We start from the raw sequence: 15,202 nt of genomic DNA, 5'->3' as shown, positions 1-15,202 counted from the left end.
GAAAGTCGCTCGTGTCGGTTGTGTTTATCTCTTAGCGGTAATGTGCGAAATGATTGAATTTGTTATGTTGGCGCGTATTTGAATTCAATGATTTGGAAAAAATTTCAATTTGTTCGTTCGATGGCAGTTTGCGATATATGAAAAGTTAAGTTATGAATGAAAGTTGAGTGAGTTCTAAAAGAAGTTGCCGTCGTAGCTGCACCCTTTGACGTATGCGTAATTTAATTTGCAGTACTAACGCATCCTGTTGTGTTTCGCACGTTTTCTAACGGTTACGTTACTGTTTGTCAAAAATTCGCGGCTCAATTTACCGACGGCAAATTCGAATTTAAATTTAAATTAAATAAAAAAAAAAGTTTCTTAAATAAACATTGTTTTTTCTTTCAATGACTTTAATAAAAAAAAAATAAACAAAATAAATATTAAAAAAGTGTAAGAAGTGCGAAAGGCAGAGCAAAAAAAAATATACACATATATATATATAATATAAAAATAATAATAATAAAAACAATGATTATCAAGTACATAAAAATGTATTGTTTTGTATGAAAACGTCTCCTCCACATGATGTCAAGCATAATTAATTTCCAATTGTGGCCGCGCCAACGTTTTTGTTGCTTCCACTGTTCTTGCAGCTGTTAGCCGCCGCAGTTGGCGAGTAATTAATATGGTGCGTTTATATATATTTGTTTTTGTTTTTATTATTATTGTGGTTAGTGCTGTAGTGTTGTAGTGTTGTATATTTTTAATATTATAATTATTATGTTAATTGTTTTCCAAATCGTATGAAGTTAAGCATACTTACTGTAGTGCGCATATAACTTGTCTTTGTTCGATTACATTTGGTTGCTTATCAAATTCATAACATAACAGCGCCGACACTGTAAAAAGAAAACTTAAATTTCGTAACATTGCGATTTAGTTCATTAAGCTCGATATCAAAACTTTGTTGTTGTTAGAACTGCTGTTGCTGTTATTGTTGCTGCTGCAATTGTGCTTTGTTTGATTGCAAACTACATATGTATACTGTGTGTGTATGTATGTGCAGCGAACCTGTATAATTGCAGGCTAATTATAGCCCGTTTACACGGTAGTTTCGTTTGAAGTAAGCTTTACTGCTGTTCTTTCTGTTCACTTCTGTTAAGTTCTGTTCACAAGAAACATTTTAAGTGCTTTGCATTCAAATTTTATTCACAATTTTTTCTTTTTTTTTATATTTTTTTACTTTGTTTAAATTTGAATTTTTGTTGTTGTGTTTTGTTTATTTAATTTTACTTTTTAATTATCTGTGAGTTATAATTAATACTGTTGTGATTATTATTATTATTATTTTGTTCACTTAATGTTGAAACAAATGAAGCGTTAATTGGTGGGAACTTTTTTCGACGTGGGGAGAATGCAAAATTTTTGTATATTATACATATATACATTTATTTTTTTTTTTCGCGTAAATTATTATTATTATTCTGAGCTTTTTTTGTAAATTCTTTTGATAAATATTTATTCTTTTTATTAATTTTGTTGCAATCTCAAAAGTTCATTTCGCTGGCTTGCTTCAATATTTACTTCAACAATATAAATATTTAATATTAAAATATTGTCTTATGGTGTTTGTAAAATTAAATATATTAAGTACATAAATATTAACTAAGAGCAGTATTGTTATAAATTATTGTGTATAATTTTGATAAGTTAAGTACAATATGCTTCAGCTTTGCTTGAAAGTATAAGCAAATGAGTATTGGTGCTTGCTATCCTTTTTATAGATGTATTTATATAGTAGAATAAATAAAGATTTCAGACTATCGACACTTTAGTTTTCATACTGTTGTGGTATTACTGAATTTTGAAAGGTTATGGTAGTCTTAAATTCATGTTTTAAAATCCCAAATCAATACATACTACGGCAGTTTGAATATTCTCTGAATGGTGGATATGAATGGTGAATTTTAGATTTTGTGAAATGTAAAAAATTACCACCATATAACGATTGTTATAAATTCTTTGTTCAGAAATACTATAAAAAAAGTATTTAAGAGGACTTATTAATAATTAACATTCGTAAATCAAGTTAATAAGCCCAAATTTTCTCTGACGCCGTTACGAGTACTTGGTCCATATTGTTCTTCTTATTCCAACATACTATCCTATTAATATATGTAATAGCGCATAATTCGAAAATCAACGTTACAACCCCTTCAAAAGTTGCTGTTATACAATTTAAAATAAATGCTACAGATTTTTATTAGAAGATTTTCTAATAGAAGAGACTGTAGTCAAGTGCAATAAAAACAAATTTGTATCTGCTATTTAGATGCAGTGATGTTAGTTTTAGAAAATGGTGTAAACTAATTTGTGGAAGGGTATAAGCGTTGGAAGATCTGAGTGGTAGAATGGTTGCACATTCAACTGTCAGATCTTCACTACCCTTTTTGCTGAGTCAATAAGACTTTAAAAGCCATTTACACTTTAAAAAGACTTTATTCAGTTTTCCACAAAACAGTTGGCAATATTTGTGATGTTCATAACATGCAACTTTGGGTTTCTTTGATAACAGATTTAAAGATTAATTTTTTCCTGTTAAGGATATTTGACTTTATATACATATCACAGGTCAAATACATAAACATATATTTCAAAATTCTTCTTTAAGTAAAACTCATTTTAAAAATTATTTGAAAAGTTTCTCTATTTCACATAAGAGATAGGGAATTTGAGAAATAATGTGTAGAGCAAAAATGTTTGTCTAGTTATTCGTACCAAGTTTTCTAAAGAGACGAAATTCAAGACTTTTCTAAAAAAACTTTATTATCAACTCTTTAAATCTCAATTTTTGAACTTTAACTTTAGCACTAACAAGCTAAAGGTCCAGATGTCCAGGAGACGTTGCAAATTTGAACTCAAATTAATTAACATCATTAAAAAATTAAAAAAACGATTAAATGTCATCTAGTGAATTTCTACATACATTTTTGCCCAATTGATGTAATTAGATTTTTAAAAGTTATTTTATAATTTCCCATCAGAATTTTGCAATACAAAAATTACGATGAAGATAAATATATTTAGTATTTATTATTTGCATTCCGCTGAACTATTAATAATATAAACTATTAGTAATTATGATTTTGTAATAGATAATGTAGTAATTATGGTGTACCGAATTTTTATTTAATAGGTTATTGGTTTTTCATTTAATTAAAAGCACAGTGGACGCTAAATACTTATATAAATGTATTATAAAGCTTTAAAATATACTGAATATTTACCTATTCAGATGGTAAAAGTAAAGTATGATATTGGGATCCAGTTTTAAATGCTTTCACATAAGTTTTTTGCCGATTATTAATGCCAATTCGTAGTTTGATGTAAACATACGATTTAAAAAATATATTGCTACATAAAAACAAAGAGAAACTGGTAAACGCGACGGACTAGACATTTCAAAAGTTCTGCTTTATCAGTATAAGATGTATAAGAAAGAAAATTAATAAGTTTGTGAAATCTACTTTCGCAAAATCGACTTAAATGAAACAAATATATGGATACCACCAAAAAGTTAATCCAGTTCCATAGTTAATAACGTATAACTGAAAATTAATTTGCACAGAGTGAATAGGTTCGAATTTAATTATGAAAATATTAATTGTATTCGTTATAAATTTTATTTCTTATCTTTACTCTTTCTATTCCTTAATAATTAATAATTGAATAGATGTAAGATGTCTTATTTACAAGCTTCCAATGAATAATAAGTTCATTCTAGGTATATAGAATGATATATTTTTCGATCAATGTATTGTCTAACTTATGTATTAGCAATAAAAAATGTACAATAACAACGCAAATTATAAACAAAATATTATTTTACTGAACATAAAGTTTCTTTTATTTTTTTATTCAGTAAATAATAAATCACTTTTAAATTTGCCAACTCATGTTCGTATATATTTTAGCATATATAGAATTTTCTCTCTGCGGGTGATATTCTTCAATATTTCTTATGGATTCTACGCATTAAAAGCGCACTTTTCTTATTTTATGATATTTTCTTGGTCATTTAGGAAACATATTTTTTTATTACAATTGACTTATATTTGTCACTTGGTCTTCAGATTAGATGTTATACTCAACAAAATATTTTTTTTATAGGTTTATACTGCTTCTTTAAATATATTAAATATTTACTTTCGTTGTATCATTGTGTCACACAATATGTATATACGTAGTTGACGTGACATTTATTTTTTTACAAATTATTTTTTTTGAAATTCTTTAACAAAAAAAATAATGTATTTGATTTTTTTAAAAGTACCGTCTCTCTAATGCAATTCCATTTTAAGATTTGCAAGGTTGCGTACATATTACCATTATATTATAATCATTATTATATATTTTTAAAACATCCCTTCATCTACATTCCAAGTGAATCTAATAGATCACCGATGTAATCTAAACTAACTCACGTTATCAATTGAGTTCTGTAACATATAAAAATATTACGCTGAAACTATACAATTTTTAAATATGTAATGGTAAATCTTTTCTATATTCAATACGATATATCTCATACGTTTTACTTATACAGTTATATGCCATGGCGCTGCTGTAGTATGTTAAAGGCAATATACTCTTTATGGTGGAATAAATCAGGAACTTCGAATTATTTCTTCATTCCACCTTTCTAGTAACTAAATATTTTATACAGATTCTTGTAATATTAGGATTTATGTACATAAATATTATTTTATTTTAATTATTTTATAAATTACTAATATTATAATTTACTGACAATAAACTTTTTAATTAACCACCATTCGTCTTACATTCCTAGTAATACTTAACCTCCAAGTTTACAGTAAGACTTTTTCAGTTAAAGATTTATTAGATTTGAAATCACTTGAACATATACCGTGTTACATTCCTAGTAATACTTAACCTTCAAGTTTACGGTAAGACTTTTTCAGTTATAGATTTATTAGATTTGAAATCACTTGAACATATAACTGCTCCTAGATCAATGTATGCTTTACTGAGGTTTTTAGTTGAATTTTTAAAAGAATACTACCTATTCCATCTACTCATATCATGGTTTATTTTGGTCTTGTAATTTAGTGTTAGGTACTTTAGTCAATTTTTTTATTTACACTTAAATAACATTAAATACTGATCATTTTATTTGAAATAAATTTTAAACAATTTATCATTTCTTTAATCTTATGGTAGATTTGTTGACGAGTCACATTTGTTTAGGCAACTATGGTGTAAGATACAGTTTATTTATTTATGTCGCAATTGTGGGGAAGACTAAGAAAGCGCCTCACATCTGCTTCATCACTGTCCAGCATATGCGCAACAAAGATTAATCATGGTCGAGACTCGCGTTTTAGAGAATCTTACCCAGCTTCCAGATCTTCCTTCAAAAAGTATTTTAGACTTTACTTAAGATTTAACTTGTTATCTAAGCCCCTGAGTATCAATTTGGTAAGAAGCTTTTATCCCTAAAGATTAGCTTAGTTAAGATTGAGTTAAATGCTTAAAAGCCATAGATGAAGCTATTGGTCCTTAGTGTTACCAAATATATTATCGAAGTATAAATTAATTTACTACAAATATGTTATATAAAGTATCGAAAGTTTATTTGTTAGTCAGTCTAACAAATACGTAATATTTGAAAATTAAGTTTTTGTTTAAAATATATTAAATAATATTTTATCTATCTACAAGTTAAGAAAACAAGGAAACATTAAAATCTCTTGCTTTCTGATATCTAAAAACATCGAAATACATAAAATTAATACTTTTCTTTCGGACGTGTTGGTTAAATTGTTCGCTCGTTTGCAAACTTTATAATAAAATGTGTAAAATAATTGCATTTGAAAAGTATAAAACAAATATTAAAATAAGATTACATATAATAATTTAATCTTAATGAAATAAAATTACATACTTAAACATACTTAAAAGCAAAACAACAACAATTTAACATATTTGCCATTTACGCAGCTATAGCTTTACATATTGGTTTTATTATATGTTTGTAGTCATTAACGTGGGGTTACACATGCTTATATCGTATATCGAATATCGTAATAGACCCGTACGAGTACAACAAAAATGCAACCATTCCAGTTTTGATCGTCACCGCAAAAAATACTTGTTTCCTTCAACAACAGAGCCAGGCCGCATGTCCAAAGTCTTGTCGTTTGTTGTTTTGTATTTTTAGCTTCTCATACTATTTATTTATTTAACATATTTTTTTTCATTTATATAAATTTTTTTCAATTTATTGATTTATTTATATTATTTCTCGTAACTATTTTATTCATACTCCTCAGATGATCTAAACACAGTAAATATAGGTGTTTAGCGATGGCAACATAAAACACTTTTTCATCGTACGACTTTTTGGATTAAAACACACCTGTCATGACTTTTGCTTTAGGTCGTTTTTTAAACAATTTTGGGGATTTACCTTACATAAGAGATTTTATTTTTTATTAATTGCATTGCATATGGAGACGTCATAGCGATTACGTCTTAATTTTGGCAATTGTAAAATACACGGCATTACTATTACTTTATATATTGTTTTGAAATTTTTATATAGTTTTTTTTAAATATTATTTTCAACTGGTGTGGCAATATTTTCAAAGCTTCGAATACTGACTTCTTTGTACCGATTATTACATCAAGCAATTTTGATTATAATGATCATATGTATCACTATCGGAGGCAATGCGCACATGGCCGAGTATCTTTCAAGCTGAAATTCACGCATTCAACTTATGCGTAAGATTTAATATCTTCAAAAAATCGTCTGGCTCGAGAATTGTTATTTACTCCGACAGCTAGGCTCTTTAAAGCTCTGTCTTCTTTGACTTTCAAGTCAAAACAGGTCCTCATGTGTTATGAGCTTCTATAGTTACTTATAGAGACAATAGAATAAGGTATGCCTATATTGGGTTTTGGGACAAAGGAGAGTTTTGGGATATAAACAAACTGATGAGCTAGCCAAAACTGTACCAAAAACTGCTTTAAGAGGTTCTCAACCCTTTTGTGGGTTAAACTAGGCCAGTACAAAGGAAATAATAAAGAAAGTAGAGGAAGGATCGTTTGCGGCTGGCGTACTGAAAAGATTTCCTAGGACTTAAACAAAGCAAACTACTGATCAAACCGTACTCCTATAAAAACATTCCTAAATTTTCAAAAGGTGATTTAAGGTTGCTAACGGGTTTTACTACGAGTCGTTGTGGTCTGTAATATAACCTACATAAACTTCAATTATCTGCTAATTCGAAATGCAGATTACGCCTCAAAGATGAGAAAACAGCTATGCATATTCTTTCCAGCTTTAACAACGCACAGAAGTAACTTAATTCATATGGAATTTCTGTCCAGATCCATATTTTATTCTGGACTTTATTTACAAAGCTTCAAAAGGTTTTGTGTAATAAAAAGTTAATTTTCACAATAAGACACTTCTGGCCGCAGTATCGCCTGTTGGACGATTTCATGACAATAGTTTTATTAAAATAAAATCTGTACTACCACAATCTGAATATTGTATGTTCTCAATTTTTTCACGAAACGCGCTATAATTTTCGTAGCTGATTTTAAAATTTAAGTAATGAAAGAAATCTAATAGTAGGGCATATCTACCTTTTAATTGAAGCAAGAATCTCCTAACGACAACATATAGGATCAAAATTCATTCAAATAAGATGACATAGATCATAACCTCAATAAGAGCTAACTATCGGAAATTCTATGCAATTTTTTTTATATATGCATAAAAGTACTAAAAAAGAAAAATTTAGAATCCATATACTTTATGAATTATTTTGTAATACTCACACGACAGACAACTTGTCACAAACTCAATGATCATTTAGGGTCAACAATATCAGAAGTTAACATGGATATTGCTTTTCAATTTATACAAATGTATTATAACTACATTATTATCTCCAAATTTAAGTATATGTATACATACTATATGTTCCAAATATATGAGAATTATAATCAAATTGAAGACTGTAGTAAAATTTTATTTTATAAACTATAATATATCGTTAGTATTTAGAAATTATACTTCACTGAGGTCAGAAAGCAAAGATTTTAAAAGAAATATAACTCAAAAAAATCTCGTTTCAATTCATTTTCTATATAGATGTTATAGAATGGAAAAAAGTGACACACATAGGTATATACAAAAACAAAAAAGATTCAACAATTGATATTAACATATCTATGCTTTTCATAAGTCAACTACTATTTATAGCATTTTGTTCCAAAAATAAATTATAGCAAATAACATTCAAAATTGTATTTCATATGTAAATTAAATTAAATTCCCACTTTTACCTTCGTATTAAATTATATTTATATATAGCTACACATTCAAGTACATGAGAATTGTTTATATATATATATATATATGATTTATATATATATACAATTCTAGAAAAGAAAATAGGTTTAATTAACCTAACAATGAGTGCTATTTGTTTCAACTATTTTTTCGTACAAAATAAGATATATAGATAACATAAATTAAGGTTTCTGTTCTTGAGTATTGGTGACCAATAAAATTTTAACTGGTTGACCATGCTCCTGTTTGAAATATTGTCAAATACTCAGTGGTTATTTTAAAAATAATGCTTACATTATATTATTCATCAATAATGCTTTAGGATCCAAGTACATGGATCTAGCCAAATTTATATAATTATCAGGTTGGTTTTTCTTTTTCTAATGGGGGAGTCGTTATCCTTTTCGGTGTTGGTTGTATACTGATTTCAATCTATATACGTACCAATGCTATTCCTGTGATACCACAATTAGCCATTATTCGAGCTCAAGTGGGCTTTTTTGAGTACAAGGCTGTCACTTCACCTACTTACCTGTATATCTGTACTATGATGTAAATTATTTTATGACCAAACGATTTAATAAAGTGTTTTTGCAGGCTAATTATTGAAATTTTTTAATTTTTGTTAAAAAATTAAAATTAAGAAAAAGAAACCACAATTTATTTTACAATTATTTTTATTTCATCGATATTTCGACATATATTATATATAATTATTATACATTATTATTATGTTAACATATTATATATTAAACACACTACTTGATACATTAAGTTTTTCCATAACCATTTACGGATTTCACAAACTTCTATTAACCCGGAAATAGAAGTAAACCATTGGATTCTGGAGTGATTTACGATTTTATTTTATTACTTGATTTATGATTTTGTGTTTGTCACAATACAAAATTCGCGAAAATGTCGCAGATGCAATGCGTCATGTACTATTTACAGTGAATTTGAATCTCTATTCTAAAAAAACATAACAATAATAATATTTTGTTTTTATTTATAAATTTTATTGATCATTTTTCGCTAAGTTTGGAAATGTTTTTTATCTAAATGCAGTGCCACAGCATTCGCAGCATAGAAAAAACAAATTTAAAAGATTTTTTACTCTGTCATCTGCCTCCTTCTGCTATGACTATAGTCACTCACTTCATTTGAACAAATGTGTACATATTTCCGTCAACTTTGGTTGGATTTCATACTCTTAAAGCCAACAGTAAATACCGAAATATTAGCAAAAAATCTTTAACACTTTAGCGATTGTTGTGGTTTTACTGGCGCTACAAGTTCAAGATAAGCGCCGAAGTATACTTTTTAGTTTGTTTGGCATTAAAAGTGACTCCCACGTTATTTATTTCGTTCATTTCTTTGCTATTGCTGAATCATACTCCACTATTCGCAAAAGCAAACGTAAAAGCGTAAACGTAAAAGCAAACACATCATCGAACCAAACTTGTACTTTGGACCGAAAACATTTCCAGCTGTATTTGCCGCAATCGTTCAGATACGTCGCAACTGCTGTTAAGTTGTATTGTCGCCAACAATAATTGACCGAAAGCTGTCAACTGCTAACTGCAAACTGTGAACTGCGAATTGTGAATTCAGAATATCTGAATTTCTCAGTTTCTGAGTTTCTGAGTTTCTGATTTTCTGAATTGTGAATTGTGACGTAAATATACGACTACGCTATGGTGACGTATAATAAAGCAATTTATTGAATGGCGAATTTTTATCGCAAATTTGTTACCTATTGAACGCAAAAATATCTCAATATCTGTATCTTATCTATGGAATGTGTACCCTCAAGAGTACAAATTTTGTTTGGTAAACATGCGTCATACAAAATAAACAAAGAACTTAGCAAATAAAGCTAACATAACAATAATGCAATTTCACAACGCCTTGTAATTTTTAAACAAAGTTTTGATTCAGTTATTTCTGATTCATAAAATCTCAGAAGTACTCTCATCGTATCTACTCAAACTGAAATACAGTACGCATTCCTTGAGAATTTGTGTAAAACTCGTGTGTGACAATCAATAAGTCAAAAGTGTTTGAAAACAATTGAATCGATTGTGTGGGAATATTAGCTTAAGTCTTGAGGAAAACTCTTTTATGAAGTTTTGGTTGTTGCTTAGTAAGTTTAAAAGGATATCTACGTCATTACTCCCACAGTTCATAAGTTATGCAAATAGGTCCAAGTGTGTAATGGTCAAAGTTTAAACCATGAATGTATGTAGTATATAAATTATAAGTAAAAACAAAGGTTTCTCCATATAGCAATAAATATGAGTAATAAAAACTGAATGAAATATAGAAAGATTGTGAAATTTAAAAATTTTTAACCTTATTATTAACCTTATTAACCTTATTAACAGGTTGGGTATATATAGACTTAATGAATGAATTTAGTACAAATGAATACTTGAATTTATGAATGAGGAAGCAGAGATTTAAAACAGGTCACTTATATTATAATAGAAAATTAAATGTTTACTAATAACTTACCAGAAGAAATGAGAAAAGAACTACTACGCAGAAGATGGATAGATGGTGTTAATACTGAATTACGCTGAATAAACATGAAACCAAAACAAATTAAATCATTTTTGTCGCGCGATATATGAGTAAGCTAATTATATGTAGACTGAATGAATGGAGCCAACAGAATTCGTTGTGTGTGAACGGAGACATTTAAAATGAATTGCACATATTATAATAACAATGCCGAAGATGAACTATAGAATGTAACATATACTCATAACCTACTACGGAAATCATTTCTGATTAAGTCAAGGTGTGCTGGCCAAATGTCAGCAGTAACACCGACTTATATGCAAAATGTGAATTGGAACCAATGGCCGATTATAAAAAACTAAGAAATTGGCGATAGCTAGGTCACACATTGTGAAAGGATGCCACGAAAAACTTGTCGACAAGCTATTGTTTGGAATACCCAATGCAGCCGTTGCAAAAGGAAATCGAAGAGTTCGGAAAAATGTGGAGCGGATGATTTGGGCAAACAGAACAGAACCTGAGGAAAATCTTTTATTAAGGCCCTATGCTCCAATGGGAAAAATTGGAATTGATGATAATGATGATAACAGATTCGTAAGCTAATTATATAAAAACTGGTTTAATGCTGTTACTGCAATTCAATACATATAAATTAAAAGTTTCAAAATGGTTTACTCATATAACAACAATGCCAAAAGACAAACTATAGAATGAAACATATACTCATAACTTACTACGGAACAGAAGAATAGAGGGATCACATAGAAAATGGACAGATAGTGTTAATATTGAATTAAGGAGAGTGGAACCAAAATACATAGATTTGATGAATAGAACCACAATATTTTAAAGAGATTATTCACACCATATGAGGAAGAATGTCTAAACAGAAACGAAAAGGTAAAATTTTTAATAGTCACGTACCACACACAGAATGAATATATAGAGTAAAGCCTAAATTACGGAGAATGTGTATTAGCAACTTAATAGTTAAATTAGGTTACAGTGGCAACTTTAACACTTTTTAGCAATCAAAAAGAGAACTCAAAAAATTTGTGTGAATGATGGGCTATCCTGTGCCAGTTTTCGATCTTTCTAGAGCTGCTTTACCAAAAAAAAGAAGAAAGTTGTTTTCTGAACCACAACTGGAAATTTACAAAATTTTTAAAATTATTATTATTTTTATTCAAATAGTTCCTTTGAATTTCGCTTATAATATAATATCGTTCTATAGTATATTAGTTGTTGATAAATTTTTGCAGAAAACGATGATGAAGTTTTGTAATCGTTAAAAACTTTGATGCTTTTCGCATCACTACTGAATCAAACATTGATTGTTGTAAGTGTTGCTCGTAAAATAAATTATAAATGGTAGTTATAAATGGTAGTAATTGATAGCATATATTGCAAAAGACGAGTCTCAATTAGGCTATAAGAAATAAAGTTGTAATACCATATTTTCAACGAAGGAAAGTACATCTTTACTTAAGGTAACGATATTCCTATTTTGAAATGGGGAGACGAATGAGCGGTTTTAATAACACCAGCAATGTCTTAAATGCCTACATGCTTAAAGGAGTGTATACCTTCTGGCAAGTACCGGCTATTAATTGAGTGGATAATTTATATTTATTTACAAAGTCTTTATTATCTAATTTAATTAAAACATCCAATTGTATAGGATTGTGTTATTGCTAATGTTTTTAGTTTCGTAAAACTTGAAGTCTTGAATTTATTTTAGTTTGAATAATGTAGTAATATATGTAGTAAGAGAAAGATAGAAATAATGCTGAAGATAAGCAATAACTTTTGAAAGTTAAAAAAAAAAAAGGTATGATCATTTCCTCGCTTCTATCAGAAACCTTTACATTGTCACCAGATGCAAAAACCTCAAGCTGTCGTTAGTGTGAATAGATCCATCCATCTTTCTTCTATTATAGTGATGTTTTCATATTCTAAAGATAATGGAAATATTCAGAATCTTATTAACAAACATTAGTTTATATGATTATTATTTTAATAACACAATATGATTACACATATTAATTTATTTATTTGTTTATTCTTCACAGAAATCAATTTTAACGCTACAAATTACTTTTCGTAGAAGTTATTATATGATTTACACTTGCTTGTAATTGCATTGAAATACATAAAAATGTAATATGTTCTCTATAAAATTAAATTTTTATTCAACCGAGAAATGTTAACTTAACGACCCATTAAAATGCTGCAACAAAATAAACGCCAAGTACTCGTCTGTTAACATTACAACAATTTTCAATATTTTCCATTTGAAAAAAAAAACAAAGTTTTACAAAATATTAATTAAAAACTACAATAATATAAAATATTTACAACTATAAAAATATAATTACAATTGTGTTTATAAGCAGAGACGTTGCGAAACCTAGACTCGTATAGATTTAATTTCCAAGCGTTTCACTACGAATGTGAACTGGCCTGGGAATTGAGCATTAAAAAAAACTTTTAAGTTATGAATTAAAACTGAGATTTGCGTTGTAAAAGCTAGAATACTGTGGCGTACACTTTTTTCAGAAACTTATAGTTTTTATTAAATCTCAACGGAGCTTCGGCTTCACTGCGGTTAATACCACTGACAGACGGACTTTATCAGTTTGATTTTAAGTCACTTAAAACGAAGCAAATAGACGCTCAAACAGCATCTAACAATAATCTTTGCACTATTTTCATGCTAGAACACTAAACTTGAGCTTTAGTAACAATTCCGAATAATTGCTTCTACACTCGTATGTATAAAATACCCTAATATATATTTCAAAAAAAAAAAACAAAACTAATAACATTTATAAATGATTAAGTATAAAACGAAATGTTTATTTTTTATATAAATAAAATAATACAAAAATGAACATTTTTTAATTGGAAACTAAAACTGATAAGTATTTTAAGGTCAAAAGTATTAAAACTATTAAAAATGAAAAATTTGTTTAATAAAATATTACGAAAAAAATGTTAAGCAAATAAAATTTAAATTGCAGATACACAGATAAGAATTTGATTACAAAATATGCATAAAATATATGTAAATCACATATTTTAAATAATGCATTTAATATTTCTAGGTAAAGCTTTGAAAATCACAAGAAAAGTTTACGAAATAGCCACAACATTTATTTAATATAAGTAAATTCTTGTTTAATAAAGCAAATTCATTGTCGAAATCGTTGCGTTATAACCACATACTGATATCACCTCAATCAATAAACCTTCGATCTTACACATACAGAATAGAGAATAGCATTCTTCAAATGTCACATATAAAAATTCTGAATGAGAAGTTGATGAAAACGTTGGTTAAATTGCATGAATTACTTTTCTGTTTATGAAAACTCACACAGTTTTTTCTAGATCTGTTCCCCAACGGTGACTGGTTTTTTGTAGACAGCAAAAAGATGCTTCAAAGCAGTGGTTCCAAACCGTTGGTTCGCGAGATGGTTAAAAATTGTCCGTTTAACAAGTATGGATAAGATACACAGCTTGTAGTTTTTTCAGTGAGATCTCGCTTATTAGAAAATAAGCACAAAAAATGTCCAAGTAATTATATATCTCTTTATAGCCTATATAGTGCACTATATTTATACAATTCATCAAATATTATACCAGAGATGCATAAAGCTTATCAAAATAATTATATTATTTATTATTCTTAAACTTTGTGGTCCCTACTACAAAAAAGTATCAGAACCTTGATCAAAAAGGGTTGGAAACCAAGAGAAAGGCTCAAATAAATAACTAGATTCAGCAAAGTGATTTAGTAAGCTGAAAATCACTAGTTCTTTCTTCAATATTTGTCAATATTCTGATTTATTATTATAATAATATTATAAATTATAATTTTTTATTAAATTAGTTAAGTTGGAGTGACGGCCTTGTACTTCAAAGCTCATTCGATTGCAAATTAACGCCTATTGTAATACCATAATAATAATAATAATATAATTAAAAAAAAAAAGAATCAAAACAAATATGACGCATTATCATTGTAAGAGTTTGAAACTCCTCAATAAGCTAGAAATAATTTTCTATTTCAAAATTCTTGTAATTTGAGAAGAGGGTGTAATAATTATATCTGCTAGTATTTTGTTTATTACTAAGCAATGAGTCGAATAATTGGGAACTTATATGCTTCAACTTGGATACAGATAACAATAGACAGTGGCATAACAGGTTCTAACCAACTGTTATCTCTCTATTAGACACCAGTAATGGTGCAGGCCCCAGGAAATGTTAAACGAATTATAGAAGAATAATAGAGAA

The 15,202-nt window shown here is 28.2% G+C and overlaps 1 protein-coding gene across 1 annotated transcript in view; it reads left to right on the top strand.

The window, feature by feature from the left end:
• The first annotated feature begins 516 nt into the window (after window positions 1-516).
• LOC119679633 (BMP-binding endothelial regulator protein-like) overlaps window positions 517-15,202 on the top strand; it is a 74,494-nt gene continuing 59,808 nt past the window's right edge. The window contains exon 1 of the mRNA XM_038092094.1: window positions 517-670. The gene's annotated coding sequence lies outside the window, so the exon portion shown is untranslated. The remainder of the gene's footprint in view (window positions 671-15,202) is intronic.

Source organism: Teleopsis dalmanni, chromosome 2 (genome assembly GCF_002237135.1).
Source record: "Teleopsis dalmanni isolate 2A chromosome 2, ASM223713v2, whole genome shotgun sequence".
NCBI lineage: Eukaryota > Metazoa > Arthropoda > Insecta > Diptera > Diopsidae > Teleopsis > Teleopsis dalmanni.
This window is presented reverse-complemented; position numbering and strand designations above follow the sequence as displayed.